Below are 14,270 nucleotides of genomic sequence, written 5' to 3' on the forward strand. Positions count from 1 at the left end.
CCTGCCCTGGGAAATGAATGCCCAAGCATGGGAAGAGCCCAAATGTTCTATGTAATGCTTGATCTCACGCTGTGTTTTATCTTTCAGTCCAGATGCTGCGATTGCGGAAGACGTTGTGCGAATTTTTACTGTACAGTTTTTAACCAAAATTGGAATGGCGCTGCCGTGTGACTTTAGATTCCCGCTTGCTGCTACTTTGTTTTCTTGCACATCAGGGTTTAAGAGCCAAAATGTGAGACTTTCCTGCTGGGTGACGGAGGAGGTTTCCTTTCATCATGAACACTTATCTGCTCTGCTTCTGTTCATCGCCACATGTCCGGCTTTCATCTTCTCCACCAGACTTATATTATAAGAGACTACAGTATATAATTTTACACTTAATTTGTAAAAATCTCTATATATTTATATTTAATATGTGCCATTTTCTGATCTTTGAGTTTATATCATTCATACCGCTGTGCTTGCAGTCACTGCCACACTTCATGGGATCTGCAATTCTTCCAGGAGGGAATCTGTGCAGCAATAAAAAGGCTCTTCTACTGGTACAGAGTGTAAAAATGTAATTATTATCATTATACAATCCACCCCACATGATGTAAGTAGGTCCAAATACCAATGTTCATAGCTCATTCCTTTTATAACATGCCAAATAAATGTTGATGTTGTTTAATACCCGTCTATAGAATTATTTTCAACATGTATGTGACATGTATCAAAAATGATTATTCATACTTCTGCTCCAAATATCTCTTGTGTGGAATTCATTCCCAGAATTCCTGGGATGTGATGATGATCAGATAAAACGTATTTTTGTAATTCGTTGGTAGCTCTTTAACAAGGGCCTGCTCACACCTAGCGCACTGCAATGTGAAGTGCGTTTCTATTGACAGTGTACCCTAATGCAGGGCATAACAGAAGGTTGGTTGCAGTTCACTGTAGTGAAAATAATGGGTACAGGTGCAGTTTTTCTGTGTTGGGACTCTATGGGCTCTAGTACACAATGGTGCTTACCTGCTTTGGTAATGCCCATTAAACACAATCTGGTTCTATTGCAGAAATAGAATCAATTTGTGTTGCAGGCAAAGCAGGTCAAGCGTAACCCTTGTAGACTGAATGTATGCACTTGTATTGCACTGTGTTCCCGTGTAAAACCTACAAACCCTAAAAATGAGCAGACTGTGGTAACACAGTACACCTCAAGGCATGATAAAGTACAGCACAGTATGGTGTGGCCCTGAATGGCAACTGTCAACTTCCCAGAGCCAATGGGAACACATGTCCCTCTTTACATTTGTCTGCTCTGGATCTTAGGTTGGACTGACTGGCCCTTCTGCATTTGTCTTCATCATAAACACCGTAGAATGCCCACACTCTGAATTACCTCTGTATCAAAGTTACCCAGTAGTCCGTAGTGATGTCACTGAAATACTGCCTGTGAAATATGTGAGGAGTGACTGCATTAAGCAAGTGGGCGGAGGTGGATAAAACTTGGCACAAATTTTAACTTGCAAGTATTATGGCTGAAACTGGGGGGGGGATATGCCCGGGCGCCAACTGGATGGGGGCATCCAAGCCAAATGACTGTATGCACACAGACTGAGCTGCATTCACATTAATCTGCCCGAACTCACACACCACTGGCTGCTCTGTGTGACCCCGCATTGAAATGGAGCTGGGATCATGGCTGGACCTAGATTTCAGTTGCGTCCGCCCCTACTCCCGCCTCCACTCTCCTTTCAGAGCCAGGACGGAACACAGCTGCGGTAACGTGAAGGGGCGCCAGTAACATCACTAGAGCTTGAATCCAAGTCCTACCCCCTGCACAATCTCTTCTGGACTGTCTCACCAGGGAATCTTCCCTGAGGCTCCTCCCTGGCTCTTCTGATAAAACATGAGGAGGGGCCTAGGAATAAGACATCTCTTCACACCATTGAGCCATCTGAAGTCTGTGTAAGGAGCGGGGAGTGGCGAAGATGGAGGTAAAGAAAAATGTCCAGCGTGCAGAGTATGCAGTTATAGAGGAGAAGGTACACAGAAGCAGAGGGAATAGGAGGATTTATGGTGAAATTAGTACAGATGGGGGGGCTAATTATGTGGTTAGAGGAGGATCGGAGGATCCATGCTTTTGCATTTGTTTTTTTTTGTAAAAGCGGGGGGGGGGGGGTTGTAAGAGGATTGCTAGAAGAAGTGGGTGGAGGATTTATACTGTGGGGGGGGATAAAAGGATTTATGGTGACCCCTGATCTTTGCACTCCTGACCCCCTGAACTCTGCCTTACTCCCTCCTGAACTCTGCCTTATTCACTTCTGACCCCCTGAACTCTGCACCACTTACTCCTGACCCCCCAAACTCTGCACCACTTACTCCTGACCCCCCGGACTCAGCCTCACTCCTGACCCCCTGGACTCTGCCTCACTCCTGACCCCCTGAACTCTGCCTCACTTACTCCTGACCCCCTGAATGCTGCCTGACTTACTCCTGACCCCCTAAATGCTGCCTCACTCCTGATCCCCTGAATTCTGCCTCACTTATTCCTGACCCCCTGAACTCTGCCTCACTTACTCCTGACCCCCTGAACTCTGCACCACTTACTCCTGACACCCCAAACTCTGCACCACTTACTCCTGACCCCCTGAACTCTGCACCTTACTCCTGACCCCCTGAACTCTACACCACTTATGCCTGACCCCCCCAAACTCTGCACCACTTACTCCTGACCGCCTAAACTCTGCACCACTTACTCCTAACCCCCTAAACTCTACCTTGCTCCTGAGCCCCTGAACTCTGCACCACTTGCCCCTGACCACCTGAACTCTGCACCACTCGCTCCTGACCCCCTGAACTCTGCACCACTTGCTCCTGACCCCCTGAACTCTGCACCACTTGCTCCTGACCCCCTGAACTCTGCACCACTTGCTCCTGACCCCCTGAACTCTGCACCACTTGCTCCTGACCCCCTGAACTCTGCACCACTTGCTCCTGACCCCCTGAACTCTGCACCACTCGCTCCTGACCCCTGAACTCTGCACCACTTGCTCCTGACCCCCTGAACTCTGCACCACTCGCTCCTGACCCCCTGAACTCTGCACCACTCGCTCCTGACCCCCTGAACTCTGCACCTCTTACTCCTGACCCCCTGGACTCTACACCACTTGCTCCTGACCCCCTGAACTCTGCACCACTTGCTCCTGACCCCCTGAACTCTGCACCACTCGCTCCTGAACTCTGCACCACTTACTCCTGACCCCTGATCTCTACCTCACTCCTAAAAGCCTGAAACTCTGCCTCACTTTACTCCTAACCTCCTGAACTCTGTCTCACTTCTGACCCCCTGGACTCTGCCTCACTTACTCCTGATCCCCTGAATCCTGCCTCACTTACTCCTGACCCCCTGGACTCTGCCTCACTCCTGACCCCCTGAATTCTGCCTCACTCCTGACCCCCTGAATTCTGCCTCACTCCTGACCCCCTGAATTCTGCCTCACTCCTGACCCCCTGAACTCTGCCTCACTTCTGACCCCCTGAATTCTGCCTCACTTCTGACCCCCTGAATGCTGCCTCCCTTACTCCTGACCCCCTGAATGCTGCCTGACTTACTCCTGACCCCCTAAATGCTGCCTCACTCCTGATCCCCTGAATTCTGCCTCACTCCTGACCCCCTGAACTCTGCCTCACTTATTTCTGACCCCGTGAACTTTTCACCACTTACTTCTGACCCCCTAAACACTGCCTCACTTACTCCTGACCCCTTAAATGCTGCCTCACTTACTCCTGAACTCTGCCTCACTTGCGCCTGACCGCTGATCTCTTCACCACTTACTATTGACCCCTAAACTCTGCCTCACTCACTTCTGACCCCTGAACTCTGCCTCACTTCTGACCCCCTGAACTCTGCCTCACTTACTCCTGACCCCCCGATGCCCCCTGTATATCTAAGGATACCCCTGTAACTCTACTGATACCCCTGTACATCCAATAATACCCCTGTACAATCACTGATACCCTTGCACATCTACTCACTGGCCTGAGCTGAATTCACAAAGATCTCTATATGCCCTGTGTACAGAACTAATACACTTCATGCACAGTGCACCTACAAAAAACATTTAACACATTAATACATAATAGCACACAAATACAACCTATGTACAGTATTGTACTGTTTTGCAGCTTTGTGGACTCCTCAGCTGAGCCTTAAGGGCTGTACCTGGCGCCATCAGAAAGAAAATTCAGGGCTGACCTGTAATGTTGCTTTGGGCACTAGATCCTATATCAGGCACTCACCCAGGCACATAATGCAACTTGCTGTTAGCCGAAGTGTGCTATACAGGTGCAGGCCGTTGCACTACCTGCAAGTGTGACCCTCTCCTTGAAGACCCCTTAGGGACTTATGTGCTGGCTGCCCTCCTCTCTGTTGCAGCTGGGAGACGGTATTTTTTTTTTTTTTTACAGTTTGGCATAATTCTGTGGTCTGGGTCATGTCCCAGGCCACCTGTGCATGCCACAGCCAGCTGTTCCCCTATCTCTTGCTTTGTGAACAGGACACAGCAATCTTTGGACCTCCTCTGACTGTTTACAAAAGACACTCCCTATCTGCCCTGCAATAGCAGTCTGTGAGTATTCCCTAGGGCAGTTATGCCGAACCTTGGCACCCCAGATGTTTTGGAACTATATTTCCCATGATGCTCATTAGAGCTGCACAATTAATCGTTAAAAAATCGTGATCTCGATTCAACCCCCCTGACGATCTCTATTGCAGAGTTTGCCGATTCTTTCATATAACAAGTGGAGAGACTTATCTGCTCTCTCAGCTGTCAAAAGAAAACATCCAGGCAGTCTGGAGTTTTTAACAAGTTTTTAACATGAAACATTGTAACAAACTCTTCCTTCTTAGATCAAAGGGATAAACTTCTGTGTGAAAAAAAAATCCAGGCAGTCTGCCAAGTTTTTAACAATGTTTAAATCTACTTAAAGTCTAAATCTTTTTCTGACACTTGTTTCTTAAGTTAAAATCAATATTTTTTGCTAGAAAATTACTTGGGACCCCAAAACATTATATATATTTGAACAGAGACCCTAGGGAATAAAATGTCAATTGCTACAATATTTTGTCACACTGTATTTGCCCAGCGGCTTTCAAACACAATATTTTGGGAAAAAATACACTTCAATGAATTAAAAAAAAACAGTAAAGTTAGCCCATTTTTTTTTGTTTTAATGTGAAAGATGATGTTACGCCGTGAGATTCGTGATCTATCTTCTAAGCAAAAAATTGTGATTCTCATTTTAGCCAGAATCGTGCAGCTCTAATGCGCATGCACTCTGCAGTGTAGTTGAGCATCATGGGAAATGTAGTTTCAAAACATCTGGAGTGCCAAGGTTCACCATCACTGCCCTAGGGGGACAGAGCCTTATCATATGTAGCGGATTATAGGTGCAATAGGGACCCAACCGACACCCGTACAGCTAAAGGTCAGGGGGGAAGTCAGTGTCATTCCTCTGCAGGGTCCCACTTTGATAGCCTTGACTGCTGTCCCTAATCAGAGTCACTGTGCTCGAAGGTATCCTTAGCTCCCTCGGGCACATACTACTTTTCATGCTTGTCCGGAGAGGAATTCTCAGCTACAATGTCTGAATTAATTGGTTGGTTATCAGCCCTTTTAAGAAGCATCAGGCATCAGACAACAGACAAAAGGAGTTCCCTCATCCTTTCACCCCAGGGTCCATCTCTGATTTTCCTCTGACTGCACCTGTGCCTCCTGAGGAAGAGGAGGAGAATGGTACCTTCATCTAATTCTGAGGGTTCAGTCGTATAGGGATCAAATCTACCAAAATCTTTCCCAAGCTAAAGGATACCATTTATAGCCTTACTGACGTGGTGTGCATATTCCCAGTCTTAGAGCAGCCTGCACCAGCCTAGGCTCATTTAAACTGCCTCATCCTGCTAAAACCTTTCCTGCACACTCACTTTTATAACCTGTGTTGTAATGATGACTGGTATCGCCCAGAAAAAAATCTTTGTCCCTCCTATAATTTTTTGCTGAGCAATACCATATTGAGGGGGGTTTATAAAGAAATTGGTAATCCTAGTTGTAGATCCTGCCATAACAAATCATTAAGAGGTTGTTAAAATGTGAGATCCAAGAGGTAGAGCCGCAGATTTACAGTTTTTATCGCCTTACCAAACACTAGCATACAGCTGCCCATGGCTGTACACCTGCCATGGCTGCTATGGTGACAAAATTTAAACAGCTGTGGGCAGTGCTGCCAAATGTGAGTAATTTGCCAGAACTGCACCGCAACCTCGTGCAATGCAGTACACAATTATGGGGTTAAATTAGGCGGTGTGAAAACGACATATCACCACGCCCACTGCTTTTCAAACACCTTTGAAAAGCAATCTGAGCGTGGGTTGCTTTTCAGAGCAATGTCAGGGCCTGCGGGACTTGTGAGCGAGACATAATAGTACATGTTGTGGATTTCCCAGGCTTCGAGGACCCTAAAAGGTAGGGATGAGCTTCGAGTTCGAGTCAAACTCATATTCGACTCGAACATCAGCTGTTCGCCGAACAGCGAACAATTTGGGGTGTTCGTGGCAAATTCGAATGCCGCGGAACACCCTTTAAAAGTCTATGGGAGAAATCAAAAGTGCTAATTTTAAAGGCTTATATTTATGGTATTGTCATAAAAAGTGCCCCAGGGGACATGGATCAATGCAAAAAAAAAGTTTTAAAAACGGCCGTTTTTTCGGGGGCAGTGATTTTAATAATGCTTAAAGTGAAACAGTAAAAGTGTAATATCCCTTTAAATTTCGTACCTGTGGGGTGTCTATAGTATGCCTGTAAAGGGGCACATGTTTCCCGTGTTTAGAACAGTCTGACAGCAAAATGACATTTCAAAGGGAAAAAAGTCATTTAAACTACTTGTGGCTATTAATGAATTGCCGGTCCGATAATACACATAAAAGTTCATTGATAAAAACGGCATGGGAATTCCCCACAGGGGAACCCCGAACCAAAATTAAAAAAAAAAATGACATGGGGGTCCCCCTAAATTCCATACAAGGCCCTTCAGGTCTGGTATGGATATTAAGGGGAACCCTGGCCAAAATTTTTTTTTTTTAAATAGCGTGGGGTCCCCCTCAAAATCTATACCAGACCCTTCAGGTCTGGTATGGATTTTAAGGGGAACCCCGCCCCAAAATTTTTTTAAAAAACTGCGTGGGGTCCCCCCAAAGATCCATACCAGACCCTTATCTGAGCACGCAACCTGGCAGGCCGCAGGAAAAGAGGGGGGGACGAGAGAGCGCCCCCCTCCTGAACCGTACCAAGCCACATGCCCTCAACATTGGGAGGGTGCTTTGGGGTAGCCCCCCAAAACACCTTGTCCCCATGTTGATGAGGACAAGGGCCTCATCCCCACAACCCTGGCCGGTGGTTGTGGGGGTCTGCGGGCGGGGAGGCTTATCGGAATCTGGAAGCCCCCTTTAACAAGGGGACCCCCAGATCCCGCCCCCCACATGTGAAATGGTAAGGGGGTACTTGTACCCCTACCATTTCACTAAAAAAGTGTCAAAAATTTTAAAAATGACAAGACAGTTTTTGACAATTCCTTTATTTAAATGCTTCTTCTTTCTTCTATCTTCTATCTTCCTTCAGTTTCTTCCTCCATCTTCTTCTGGTTCTTCCTCCGGTGTTCTCATCCGGCATCTTCCTACGCGGCGTCAGCATCTTCTTCCCTTCTTCTCTGGGCCGCTCCGCATCCATGATGGCATGGAGGGAGGCTCCCGCCGTGTGACGCTTTTCTCTTCATCTTCTTCTCTTCTTCTTGTCTTCATCTTCTTGTCTTCATCTTCTTTTCGGGCCACTCCACATCCATGATGGCATGGAGGGAGGCTCCCGCTGTGTGACGCTTCTCCTCTTCTGACGGTTCTTAAATAACAGGGGGGCGGGGCCACCCGGTGACCCCGCCCCCTCTGACGCACGGGGACTGGACGGGCCGCTCTCTCGTCCCCCCTCTTTTCCTGCGGCCTGCCAGGTTGCGTGCTCGGGTTAAGGGTCTGGTATGGATTTTTAGGGGGACCCCACGCCATTTTTTTTTTTGGCGCGGGGTTCCCCTTAAAATCCATACCAGACCTGAAGGGTCTGTTATAGATTTTGAGGGGGACCCCACGTCTTTTTTTTTTTTTTTTTTTTTTAATTTTGGTTCGGGGTTCCCCTGTGGGGAATTCCCATGCCGTTTTTATCAATGAACTTTTATGTGTATAGTTGGACTGGCAATTCATTAATAGCCGCGAGTAGTTTTAAATGACCTTTTTTCCTTTGAAATGTCATTTTGCTGTCAGACTGTTCTAAACACGGGAAACATGCGCCCCTTTACAGGCATACTATAGACACCCCCCAGGTACGACATTTAAAGGGATATTACACTTTTATTGTTTCGCGTTAAGCATTATTAAAATCACTGCTCCCGGAAAAACGTCCGTTTTTAAAACTTTTTTTTGCATTGATTCATGTCCCCTGGGGCAGGACCCAGGTCCCTAAACACTTTTTATGACAATAACTTGCATATAAGCCTTTAAAATTAGCACTTTTGATTATTCATGTTCGTGTCCCATAGACTTTAACGGTGTTCGCACGTTCGAACAAATTTTTTGCCTGTTCGCAAGTTCTGGTGCGAACCGAACAGGGGGGTGTTTGGCTCATCCCTACTAAAAGGATAAAAGCCCCAAAACAAAAATTAGTTTATAGCAGCCCACTGTTTTCCAATTTAGGCATTTTTCTTTTATTTACTGGTGATACCGCCAGTAACAGACTTCCTGTCTTAGGGTGGCTCCACTTTGGATGGAGGAGCAACTGAGATACCCTTGGACAACAATATTGTCAATCTGAGGAAAGGGTAGTGTTAGATATCAGATCGAATTGACTAACAAATTAAGCATTCCAGCTAACACTTTTTTAGGCAGTTACAGCAACAGATTTATTTCCTTTTAGGATGAAGGATTTACATACATGCTGGTTATTGTAAGCTGCTCTGTCAGCTTTAAATTGTTTGTCTCAACCCTCTAACAGCCAATTTTGCTGGACAGCTTGGTCTGGTAAAGGAAGTTGAAAAATAACTGACTTTCGGAATCACTAGATGAAAGAAGCCTAAATGAAGGAACCTAATACAGCCACCATATCTTCAAATATTAAGTATTTTGTTTTGGAGTTTAAAGTGTTGGATAGATCAGAGCGATGCTCTGTGCCTGCACTGACCAATCAGAATTGCTCTAATTCGCAACTGAATCGCTGCACATAAAAGGAGGAGAAGAATGGGGATTTCAAATCCTTGGACCACTGCACCAGCTCAGCATCCAGGTAAGTACAGTGGGGACCAGGGGGATGGGGTGCAGTGGCGGCTGGTGCTCAAAATTTTTTGGGGGGGCACAAACAAGCTGAAAAATTCTGAAAAAAAACACATCAATTGCAGCCTCACTGTACCATCAAACGCAGCCACTGTGCCCCATCAAATACAGCTACTGTGGCCCATCTTATGCAGCTACTGTGCAGCATTGAATGCAGCCTCACTGTGCCCCATCAAATGCAGCCTCAGATCGAGACACTTTGCCAATTGCCAGTTTGTAGAACTGATACCCCTGCAGAGCTGCAGAAGGGATAAAGCTGGCAGCGCTGCAAGGAGATCCACAAGTGTCCACAGGCAGTTCACTTACCTGGCTGTGGTGTCCTCTCCCCCTGCTGTGTCTCCTTCAGTAGGCAGCAGCGGCGGTGGAGGAGTCCACTCCTCATGCTTCCTCCGCTCTGTGTCTCTCTGCTCGGGCCGTGCATTCCACTGAGTGGCTGACATCACTTTCCGGTTTATCTCTGCACAGGGAAACCGGAAGTGATGTCTTAACAAAGCACCCGGCCAGACGGAAGTTGTCCGGCGTGATGGATTGCATCGCACGGCAATTCAAAACCCCGCAAATGAAGCGTCTCCTCTGCAATCCTGTGTTTGCATAGACGTGGTGCTTACCATAGTGCACTGTGTCCGGCACCCGAACACGGTGCACTTAAAGGAAATTTTTTTTCTATTTATTTTTAGTGACTGCCTGGGGGGGAAGGCGGCGCCTGTGCGCCCCCTATGGACCGTCCGCCACTGATGGGGAGGGTACGCTGGACGATATGGTGTTTACTTTTTCATTTTCACTTTTTAAAGTTTGTTCTTCCTGGCAGTTCTGTCTTTGCAACCATCTGTTTGTCAGACCTTGGCATTCTTGTCCTAAAACATGGCTAGGGATCTCAAATCCATTTACAAATCCAATTCCATAAAAGTTGGGACGCTGTGTAAAATCCACATAAAAAAAATAATGCAATGATTTGCATATTTTATTCACAATATATCAAATGTTTAAACTGAGAAAATGTACCATTTTAAGAAAAAAATAAGGTCATTTTGAAATTGATGGTCGCAGTATGTCTCAAAAATGTTGGGACAGGGCCATATTTACCCCTCTTCTTTTAACAACACTGTAAATGTCTGGGAGTTGAGAGCAGTTGCTTGGGTTTTGCGAGAGCAATGTTGTCCCATTCCTGTCTGATAAAGGATTCTTACTGCTCAACAGTCCTGGGTAGTCTTTGTTATAGTTTTCACTTCAAGATGCACCAAACATTTCCAGCTGCTGAAACGTCTGGACTGCAAGCAGGCCCAGTTAAACCATGCTGTTGCCATAGATGCAGCATGTGTTTTAGCATTGTCCTCCTGAAATGTGCAAGGCCTTCCCTGAAAAAGATGTCGTCTGGATGGGGGCGTCTTTGTACGCCAACCTGGTGCGCGTGGCCGCTGACATCCCTTGGCGACTGCCTCTCAGGGAGGTTCTACTGTCCCAAGGGCCAATCTTCCATCCTCCTTCAGTCACTGGTTTTGAAGGCCTGGCTGTTATAAGCCAGGTGCGGAAGTTAACGATGCTGACCTTCCTTCACAGGGAGGGGGGGGGGGTTGAGCAGAACTTGGCCTTGAGTACCATCAAGGGCCAGGTGTCGGTCTTGGCAGTTTTCTTCGGCTTTCCCTGGTGTGTACTGTTAATCAAGGGGTTCAACATCTGCCTCCACCGGTGCGGTCGCTTCTACAGCTGTGGGATCTACTCTTGGTGCGTTTGCTTCTACAGGAGCCTCCCGTTGGAAATATTCGGGAGGTTCCTCTGCTTGCTCTGTCCCAGAAGGTGGCTTTTTTTGGTTGCTATCATCTCTGCTCGCAGAGTGTCAGAACTGTATGCGTTACCATGTCATACTTCTTACCTGTTGATCCACAAAGATGAAGTGGTTCTCCACCCTTGTCCATGGTTCCCTCCTCTGATTCCTTTTGACTAAGGATGTTGTATTGCCTTCCCTGTGCCCCAGGTCAAAATGTCCTAAGGGATTTACCTTACATGCCCTGGATGTGTTTGGGCGATTCGGGGGAATTTGGCAGTCACAGGGCCTTTTTGAAGATCAGACCCACTGTTTGTGATCACGGACGGGTCAAAAAGGGGCTTCTTTTGTGACCTTTCTAGATGGATCAGACAGACGATGACTCTGGTCTATTCTATCAGGGGTTGGGTTCCTCTTTTTCCCGTTACGCTGCCATCTACTTGGCTGCTTGTTGCTTCTTGGGCCTTCCATCATCAGGTGTCAGCTGCGCTGGTTTGCAAGGCGGCCACTTGGTCGTCGGTGTACACTTTCACAAAATTCTACAACGTGGATGTGCTGCCATCTGGGGATGCTTCTTTTGGCCGCAAGGTGTTGCAGGCTGTTGTTTAGAGTCTCTTCCCTCTTGAAGGGGTATTGTTCAGGTTGGGTTCCAGTTTGTTTCTGTATTGAGCTCCTGTTACCTGGTTGACTGTTGTGTTAGCCTTGGGATTTTTCGTTGTCCCACCCCTCATGTTTGGCACTGCTTTGGGACGTCCCTATGGTTCTGAATAATGGAGCGCTGTCTGTCAATGAACGAAAGAGAAAATGGGATTTTTGACTTACCGTAAAATCAGTTTCTCTGAGTTCATTGACAGACACAGCACCCAGCCCTCTAAGGAGTTTTGATGCTTCTGACACTGCTTGTTACTAAACTGAAGGCCTATAGCAGAGAGGGGGATGTATATCACCTAGGAATGCCCATAGGCGTAGCCAAGTTTTTTTTTCTGCCTAGTGTCCTACACCTGTAGGGGGCGATATAAACCTATGGTTCTAAATAATGGAGCGCTGTGTTTGTCAATGAACTCAGAGAAATGGATTTTATAGTAAGCCAAAAATCCAGTTTTTTGACCGGACTGCCACTTCAGTTGTGTTTTTTTTTCAACTTTCCATCTATTAGAGCTTCTGACCTTGTTGTTTTAACTTTGGATAGTAAAACATTTTTTTCTGACAGTATTAATATCTTATACAGCCCACTTCCTGATTCTCGTCTGGTAGAAAGCCTAGGCTTATGACATCATGCACAGCTCCCTCTCTCACTCTCATGAGAGTTTGCCAGGAAGGGAGGGGGGATGAGTCATAAGAGGACCAATGAGAGCTGCAGGGCTGGAGGTGTGCCTCTGTGTGTCTGTAAATCCAGGAAGTGAACAGGCAGCAGCTTCAGCTGCCCACAGTTAAAATGTCTGCAGCCAGACTTGGTGGAGGGAGATTTCTGCAGAATATTTGGCAAGTACAGAATCACAGTATATATAAAATAGTATGAAAAGTGTTTGTAGGGATGCTTCAGAATGGCAAAGATGTTTTTATTACAAATTATGTGAGCAGCCTGTCGTTCTTCTTTAAGGAAGAACTGCAGGAATATGATTACTTTAAATACTTAGGGCCAGCTTGGCTCAAAATAATTATGCTGATACCACTACATGTGGCCAAAGGTGAATCTGTAATCTACTGTCCTACCATACACTACATACAGCAAGCGGCATCCTCTATCAGCGAATGCATGCACATTTCTGCCTCTGTGTACTCAATGGCACCTCTGCCACTCAAGAAAAGCTTTGTAAATTTTTTTAGTGAATACAAGGCTTCTGATTGGCCAAGGTGGAGAGGTGGGTAGATGACATCACACTCTCCGCTTCGGCCAATTGTAACCCTATCCTTGGTTTCAAAGGTGTTCATCCTTCCTTTCACATGGCTGAAGGGGGAAAATGTCAAGATTTTCACATCTTTACACCTTCTAGCAGTTCATCTTCAAAACTCTTTCAGATAGATTGTTGGGAATCTGCAGAAAGCACAGACGATGAAAATAATTGTTCAGCATAATGTGTGTGTCCGTGTTGGATTGTTCACGGACAGTCTCGGCAGAAACTGATTTCTTTAATTAATGAACAGCTGCACGTTGGAATACTCTTTTATTAGTAACAGGTCCCCTTTAACCCTGTTACGTACAACACATAAATTCAGCATCCAGGAAACCGCGGCACCGCATATGTGTTCTTGTGTTTGTGCTGGGAGGATTGCTTAAGCCCTTGAAAAGTCCAACTGGGTTAATGGAGTCCAAAAGATTTGATTAAAGGCGCAATATGACCTTTTGTAATGAGGGTCAATCCACAGGGTGAGCATGTGCCCAAAAGGGGCTTGGTGGAGGTGTCTGATCTCACTGAACTCTATGTGTGGACTTGATCACGATGGCTGGATTGTATCACAATTTTATTCACAGATGCTTATATCAAGAACCGTTATGTGGTGATGTTGGATCATAATTATACACGTCTATAGTTTGTACAATTCTGATTTATCTTAATTTGGTATTTCATGTTATGTTAATAGTTCAATGCTTTACTTAGCTTAATGAGTGTAGGTGTTAGTGGCTGTGAAAATATCAGTTAATGGCAGTTAGTGGCAGTGCAGTTGTCAGCATAAGTGGCGATGTTAGTTCAAGAAAGAAGAAGGAAGTGATCCCTAATGCTGCACATCCATGTAGTGCTACGATATTGAGTGATGGCCTCAGCCTGGACTCCAACCAGGGCACGCCCCCAATGCCTTTTACTCCGACCCCCCCCCCCCCCCCCCCCGGAGCTTAAAGGGTAACTCCACTTCTGTGGGGAAAAACAATAGCAAATAAAGAAAAAATAATATAGCGCTGCACTGACCACTCCCCAGAAACATCATTTCCTACTTGTGTGATTGGCTCACCAATTTTCCCAGAAATCTGCCTAAGACCCCATACACACTATTAGATTTTCTGCAGATTTTTGTCTTCAGATTTACCAAAACCATATAATATGAGGTCAAACCTTAAGAGTTTCAATTATTATGCAATCAGGCAGGCCCTTGTACTAAATTGTT

The 14,270-nt window shown here is 46.1% G+C and overlaps 1 protein-coding gene across 14 annotated transcripts in view; it reads left to right on the forward strand.

Annotated features, from left to right (window-relative positions):
• PLEKHA5 (pleckstrin homology domain containing A5) overlaps nucleotides 1-14,270 on the forward strand; it is a 619,814-nt gene that overhangs the window by 283,708 nt on the left and 321,836 nt on the right. For 12 of the 14 annotated variants that reach the window (XM_073621386.1, XM_073621381.1, XM_073621385.1 and 9 more), the window contains one exon: nucleotides 88-670. The exons of the other annotated variants lie outside the window; for them this stretch is intronic. The gene's annotated coding sequence lies outside the window, so the exon portion shown is untranslated. Of the gene's footprint in view, nucleotides 1-87; nucleotides 671-14,270 lie in introns of those variants that run through there. 14 annotated transcript variants of the gene reach the window in all.

This window comes from Aquarana catesbeiana, linkage group LG03, assembly GCF_042186555.1.
Source record: "Aquarana catesbeiana isolate 2022-GZ linkage group LG03, ASM4218655v1, whole genome shotgun sequence".
NCBI classification, from domain to species: domain Eukaryota; kingdom Metazoa; phylum Chordata; class Amphibia; order Anura; family Ranidae; genus Aquarana; species Aquarana catesbeiana.